The following is an 8,569-nucleotide window of genomic DNA, read 5'->3' on the forward strand; positions in this document are numbered from 1 at the left end:
TGTCGAAATTTGTGAGGGAACATGTAGGGCAAGTTATGTACCCCAGGAAGAAAGAGAAACCAACTCTGAACCAGCATCAAAGTAGGCAGAGGATAGCACACCCTTATGTCTAGGCTGGCAAGAACATAAGCTAAATGGTTATAATTATTACAGCGAACTATTCGGGAAACTCTTAAGGAATCTTAGGTAACAAACCCCACCAACTCGTGGATAAAATATACGTGTGCTCCAATAGCAATAAGTATGTATACTCTTTTTTTTACATCTGTATTACTAATTTATTTTATCTCCATTTGGTATGAAATACAACAATGCAATAAAGTTTGGATGAAAATTAAAATCTGATACCTAGTTGAATAAATTTTAGTTTCTTTGTATATTTAAAATAATAATTATTGAGTGTAAACAAATTAACTGGATAACATGTTTTACGCACATTCCGTTTCGAGTTTAATTTATAATTACAACGTAATTAATGACATGAATTAAATTAGTTTAGTTTACGTATCCATTAAAGAACGATTCCTTTCCATCGTTCGAAACATTCAAGCAGTTTTGTGGAATTATTACTTTATACAGTCTCGGTAGAATAAAACTGTTACTTGAAGTAAAGCCAGCATTCATATTGAAGTTAATTGTAATTATAATAAGAACTAAGATCGTTATCAAAGACTCTTGTTTGTTATAAATTAATTAGCAACAGAGTTTGTTAACTTTGAGTTCGTTACAGTAAAAAAGCAGTTACCCAGTGTATGCAGCTGTTTTGTAACGGAGAGATGTGCTTAAGAACCGCACATTGTACAGTTACGAAAGCATCTTTGAATGAAACACAATTTAAGCAGTGTTTAACTTGAGTCACAGCATTGTAGGAGTCAAGTGTCTGACGATGGAATAATTACTACGTTCTCAGTTTCATCAAGTTAACCAACTGTTCTGGCGCACGAGTTTCAACTAGATTCAAATCGACCGAGATATTAGTATTAATTATGGGTTTCAATGAAGTACAATGCTTACAATTAATATTTTCCCGGGTGTATAAAGTAAATAATAAATATTACATATTTAACAGACTATTAATGGTTCAAATAATAAAGAATTGTTATACTTTGAAATTAACGCTATTCAAGATTACGAAAACGGTTACAGCTTCAATCGTTACCGAAATATGATCTCTTTTAATTAATTACCGAAAATATATGTTCTCCAGGATGCAAAATCTAATAAATAAAAAATGAATAATTGAATGTCTTGTTGAACGCTAATCTCGAGGACGGCTGGACGAGGAATGGGAGAAACATCAGGAAAGTTTCTAAGAAGACGTTAGAATTTAGTGAAATAGTGATAATATTTATATTTAATTATTGAAATTTAACTTACACTAAACAGCTATTGACACTTTTAAACTACCTTTAATGTTTCAGATGAAGTTCAAAGAGACTGTAACATTTGTATATATTCAGTAGTATATATTATCACAGCAATTGATCAGTAGTGTATTAGCAAAGACTAACTTGTCCTATAACTTTTATTTCAGATTGCGCCAGTGATAAATTAAAAATATCCTATATATTTGAAATTTAACTTTGTTTAAAGATTGTTTTTGAAAATACTATTAAATCAAGGCTATAATGAGCCTTACCCACCTTAATGAGCAAAGCTCTAAATGTTTACCCATAATGTACTTAAAACTGATTGGCTTCATTTAACATTGTGATATATTTTTTTACAGTAGTTTAAGGAAACAGAGGAATGAACGAACAGTATCATGCCTTAAAGAACCATTTTCTTGCAGACTGCAGTCCGTAAAACATCAAGACTTCTATAACTCAAAATCTATTATAAACGATTATTTTAAAATGCTGCATGCACGTAGTAAGGGCCGCTGTAAGCTTCTCAGTTCCAAATAGGCAGATAAACTCAAGTATAGCGCTGTAAATATTTTAGACCGAAAGAAGATTTCAAGACCAAGGTTTATGAGACATAATATATGTGTATGAATGAATGAATAACGTTTATTCCAGCAGATTATATATACATATATACAATCTTTTATAGATGAAATAGCTATTATTTGAAAAATAATATTTATTATATGTATATTCTTGTCGGGTCAATAAGGCAAACTCTAATTTGGTACCGTAAATACATTAGACCGGAAGTGAATTTAAACAGCCTGAAGTATGTATATTTTCTTGATTGAGTCAATATAGCAAACCCTATTGTGGTACCATAAATACATACATTGTATTTAAACGGCCGGAAGTAGACACTTTTTGACAAAGGTAAGTTTCTCTATCCTAAGTATATAAATACATTTTCTTCGTTGGGACAACGAGGCAAACTCAACTAAGGCAATGGAAAGATCTTATACCGGAAGTTGATTACAAGGGCTGGAAATACGAGCCCTTGTACTCGGGAATCATAAACAAGATTTTTTCTTACCGAACTAAGTTTCTGAGACCTATGTATATATTTTCTTTTGAGGAAACGAGGCAAACTCAGGTGTTGGGTGTCGGATGTATAATTAATTCGAACCAGAAATGCTCATATACGCACATAACTTGATTTTTATAAGAGTCAGTCCCTTAACCTACCATCGTCTTAACCAAAAACATTTAAATAATATGTATCTGATGTGCGAGTATGTATAATTTCGTTTGAAAAATATCATAGGTCACCATCATAAGTGGTTTAACTATGTAGGCTATGGATTTGAAAAATTGCGTGCGAAGCGCACTGGGTAACAGCTAGTTATAAATGCCACGTTTAATGTAAAATAAATATTATTTTGGCAAATTGTTAATTCTCAAATACAGTATTGCAGAATTTCAGGTTCTCATAAATACAAGCCCCAGTAAAATTTTAATATTTTGATTTATAATGTTATAATAGTGACTGTTGCGCTTTGCGTTCTATAGAAATATAATTCATTAAACTATTAGAGGGTTGATAAAATGAAGTGCTTTAATTCAAATTATGTTAAATTCCAGTCATGTTTACAAGTTTAAACAAATATAACAAGTTAATTTTCCAAGATTTTTGCCACGACTATAAGGTAAAAAAAAATGACACGTTAATGATTAGTAGGCTATAATAAGGATTTAGATTCCGTAGTGACTCGGAAATATACAACTTAAATTTTCCGTGTAGACTCCACATGCTACAATGATCGCGAGCTTCACAAAGAGCTATGAAGCTATGAAGCGCTAAATAACTAATACAGGTTACTGGCTGGAGAGGATCAATCTGTAGCAGGTAGTCCGCTTATAGCTTGCCGAGAGCTAACTATGATCATGCATATTATATAGGTTGTTACGGCTCGAAGTCTCATCAACATAATAAAAGTCGGAATTTAAGATCTAACATTTTGTCACGATTTCAAGTGCTGAAGAAATAAATGTATGTATATATATATATATATATATATACTGTACACACACACACACACACACACACACACACACACACACACACACACACACACACACACACACACACACACACACACACACACACACACACACACACACACACACACACACACACACACACACACACACACACACACACACACACACACACACACACACACACACCACACACACACACACACACACACCACACACACACACACACACACACACACACACACACACACACACACACACACACACACACACACACACACACACACACACACACACACACACACACACACACACACACACACACACACACACACACACACACACACACACACACACACACACACACACACACACACACACACACACACACACACACACCACACACACACACACACACACACACACACACACACACACACACACACACACACACACACACACACACACACACACACACACACACACACACACACACACACACACACACACACACACACACACACACACACACACACACACACACACACACACACACACACACACACACACACACACACACACACACAGTTGTCATAGTTATAAAACGTTACAAGACTACCAAACTCTTCTGATAAGAGATCAGTAGTTTTCTTAAAAGTATGTGAGGATCATTCCTAGTAGTAAAAACTTTAAAAAGATTTGAATATTCAACTATAATTTCAAATAACCAACACCTATTGCAATTATTTTCTTAATATATTTGACGAATCCTCACATACTGTCACGAGTGCTAATGGTTGAAAATAAGGACGAAACGTCTTTTAGTTTCTCAATTTCTGCATTATAGAATAACATTTTATATGTATATGTTTTAATTATGTTAAAGCTAGTTATGATTGAATTTGTGATAAGTCAATCCAATAACATTACACGTTGAGTTCTATATACATAATAAATCACTAAAAATGAGGTTACTCCTTGGAAATTGGTGTTGTTTACATTTCAACTTTTGTTTGGAGGTGTAATGGTGCTTAATATATGCACATTCGAGTTGACTACTATAACTCTGCTGTACGTCCTAAAACAACTCAGCGTGGCAATAAAAACATTTCGTTTCAAGGCTAAAGGGAAAAATATTTGCTTTATTCTTTGATCTCCATCTCTCCTGGTAATGAAAAACTTTAATTACAGAGCCACTCTGCCGGGTTTGACCGATTGCTTGAGAGATAATTTACTGCGCTCGGAGCGGAATATAAACAGCTTCCCTCGGTGATTGCCTTGTTAGCTCCGGTATAAAGTGCGGCAGTGTCTATCATTCACACAATTTTTAGCCACCTTACTGTACCAATTATAGTGTTTTAGACATTTTCTTTGCAATAATGTGTCGCGGACGCGGGGAAAGGATGTTGAAATATAAAGTTTTAAGAAGATGTTACTCTTTTAGTGGAAGTCGTTTGATTACAACCGTACAAAATGTGCAAGAAGGATCACGCTGGCCTGGATATATTGCTTTTTAATTGTAGTGTACATAGAAACGGATTTGTATCCGTTAAAAGGGATCCGTTGTAGAGTACAATAATGAGTGTAGAGTAATTATTAGAAAGAAGTGCTCAAATGTGTGACGTAATGCCAAGGGGAACATAGTGTAGTGGTGACCATAAGAAGGCTTGATGACCTGGAAGATTGGTGTAATCTGTTGAGCCTGAATGTTACGGTCTGTGAAATAGGAGAAGACCTGGTTGACATTGATAAATGTTGAAATAAGTCACCCAAGCTTGCAATATTCGCGTGATAAAAATAAAAAAATATTTCCGAGACAAAATTGATTTGAAACACTTTACTGTAATATGAATATTTAGTCGGAATCGATAAAAGAATAGATCTCTTGAGGTATTCTAAATATACTGTCTAGTTTCATATACTGTCCTATTTATTAGAGAAGTCAAACTATTATTGAACAATTTAACCACATTTATTTCTGATAGTATTTAATATCAATACACAATATCCTTAGGTTTCAAATATCAAACAAAGTTATGTATATTTGTTTGATAAATTATAGAAAGAAAGAAATTATACTTCTCCACAAATACTGTTTATCTTACGTTTCCACTATATTTAGAAACATATGTTATTGATGTTTGTAATGTAAGTAACAGATTTATACAAAGCTTCAAAGTATTTAATGAAAATTACACTAGTACATATTGTAATATGACGTCACACCAAATTTATCTGTTCAATTCCTTTTAGACTAATATAATCATTTAGTATACTTTAACAGACCAAAACAATTCACACAAAATAAATAATAAAATAGTTCTCATAAACGATAACGTATTTAATAATTCTAAGTTTAAATATATTACATTTACGACCATAACAACTTAAAAATAAAGTCTATAATCCAAGTTTAAAGGTATAAGCTTTAATTGTTATGCCATAAGCTGTATACGTGCTATACATACAGTTTACTTAAATAAATGTCCACAATGAGACTAAACTTTTGGAATTTTAAATAATTGTTGGTATGGAATTGGATGCAACTAAAATAAATATATTCTTTTGTTATAAAATGACATACCTCACGAAAATAAAACTTTTAATATATGTAATTCTAGTTAGGTGTGCTAAGGATGAGTGTTCATGTAACTGAATTGTATTTAATCTAACTGGTTAATTCAGTTGCGATTCGTCGAATAAGCTCGAACGTCCCTCTCATAAGATACCCTACAAATAATGATTGTGGAACAGAGAAGCCTTGTTTGTCTATAGTTCTCATTGCGTTGTAACGTTTCTCAAAACATCCGGCCAGTGTAACATGTAAACATTTTAATTACTTTTTATTATTATATGACTAATTGAATCGGTCGGAATAATATTACACTACATTAGTTAAACTTAATATTTCCGTGAACGTAAAAATTAATGTTCTAAAACAAAATATTGAAATTGTATGTATTCAGAAAATGATTGAGTATGTTATATTTAAACAAGCATTCTTGTGCTCAAAATGCATATTAAGGTGGGCGAAATTCATTTTCTACTGAAATATATCAATAATAGGCGCCAAAGAGGAAATATTATAAAAAATGACATAAGACGTAAAAAACATTATACTAAAGATATAATAATATATTTGTAGCATTATAGATGTCAACACATAATTTATGGCCAATTGAATAGTTGTAAATAAATATGAATTCTCTATGGATTATAATATAATGATCAAAAATATGAACTTAAAGATGCATGCTGCAAGCTCTGATTAAATGTACAACCGTACGTTTACGCATCCAATAATTTAAAAGCTTCTTTACCTTCCATTTCTCCATTGAAAATAAATATTGTACTCTTTACAATGTGAGGAACGATATTGTGGGATCTTGTAGATCGAGTTCTAAAATATAATGATTGAATCAAACCTTTATGTTTAATGTACATATTGATTGTACATATTCAATCATAATAATTATATGTTATGCACAAAAGAGAAATGTATCCGAATTTGCCTAAAATGCCTGGCATTGGGCATACTAAATACATTTAAAAATATACAGGGTGGAAAAAAAGTATGGAAACGCTTTCACTAATTTTGTATGGCTTCACTAATACAAATTAAATTTTGTACATCACCACTTGTATTAAGAACCTAGTTTTTGAGACCAGTGGGGACATTTTTATCTTTTCAGGGGGACGGCCCGTGAGGAGTCGGACGAAAATCTTAAAATGTAAGCATAGGCCGAGTTTGGTATCAAATTAAAGGTCTAGTAAAGAGAAACTCATTACCGCAAACCGCACTTAAAAAAGGTTGACCCTATCCAGAGTACGGGCCGTTTGAATTTCATAAGTAACGTTTGATTAATTATTATTTCTCCGCAATTTCACAGTCTCAAGTAAACTGTTCTGACTGAAAATGACACTTTATGGAACACAATTATCCAAAAGAATTAAATTAAAAAATTATCTATGTATTAAAAAAAATAACCATACCTTTTAATGAGGTGCTCAAAACTGCTCTCCGAACACTTGTTGGCAATGAGCTATTCTATTATAAAAACCTACTGCAGTCACATTTTGAAGCATCTCGGTGTAATTCTTCTTGCTTCTTCTAATAAACGATTTGTCAGCTCCTCAATGTTGGCTGGTTTAGTTTTATACACATTATCTTTTAAGAAGCCCCACAAAAAGAAATCTAGTGGATTAAGATCCGGTGACCTAGCCGGCCACTCAACGGTACCCCTGCGACCAATCCAACGGTTAGAAAAACACTTCATCTAACAGATTGCGCACCCGCAAATAGTAATTGGGCGGTGCTCCATCTTGCTGAAACCATACTGCATTAAAATTTGTCCCAAGAAGAGCACGCACTGCTGGCAAAATGTTATTTGTCAACATATTGAAATAAAATTTCGCCTGTTAGATATTCCATCTATCACAAACGGTCCTACAATGTTATTGTTTATTATTCCAGCCCACATATTCACTTTCTGAGGCCTTTGTGTGTGGCCTTCTATCATCCAGTGTGGTTTATGGTCGGCCAGTAACGGCAATTATGCCTATTTTAACTTGTCCATTAACAAAGAATGTAGCTTCATCTGAAAACAATATCGAACTTAAAAATTTTTGAATTTCGTTACACTTTTCATCATTATTTCGCAAAAATTCAGTCCTTCGATCAAAATCATCCTCTGCAAGTTCTTGGGTTAGGGTTACTTTAAAAGGGTGATACTTGTTTTAGTGTAAAACATTCAACACTGAGGTATGGCTCATATCAAGATCTTCTGCAGCCACTCTGGCCGAGGTGCTGGGATTTTCAACAAAATGTTTGGAGTACACCCAAAGATTTTTGTTCATTTGTTGCCGATTTAGGCCTGCCACTTCTTTGACTGTTCTAGTTTCTTCAAATCTTTTTACTGTCTTAAACACTGTTGACTTACTAATTGGGGGTCTATCAAGAAAAGTGTCATTAAACAAATGCGCTGTTTCTTCATAGGGACGAACTAGATATCCATACCCACGCATCATAAGCAGCGTGATTCTATCAAACTCACTAAGTGACATTGCTTTTAAAACTAGTAGAATAAAATGTAAACACTTAAGTAAAAAAAATTATAACTATCGCAGTACCTTCTAGTGAAGACTTTTCAACTTTATCTTAC

The sequence above is a fragment of the Homalodisca vitripennis genome, chromosome 4 (assembly GCF_021130785.1).
Source record: "Homalodisca vitripennis isolate AUS2020 chromosome 4, UT_GWSS_2.1, whole genome shotgun sequence".
In the NCBI taxonomy this organism is placed as follows: domain Eukaryota; kingdom Metazoa; phylum Arthropoda; class Insecta; order Hemiptera; family Cicadellidae; genus Homalodisca; species Homalodisca vitripennis.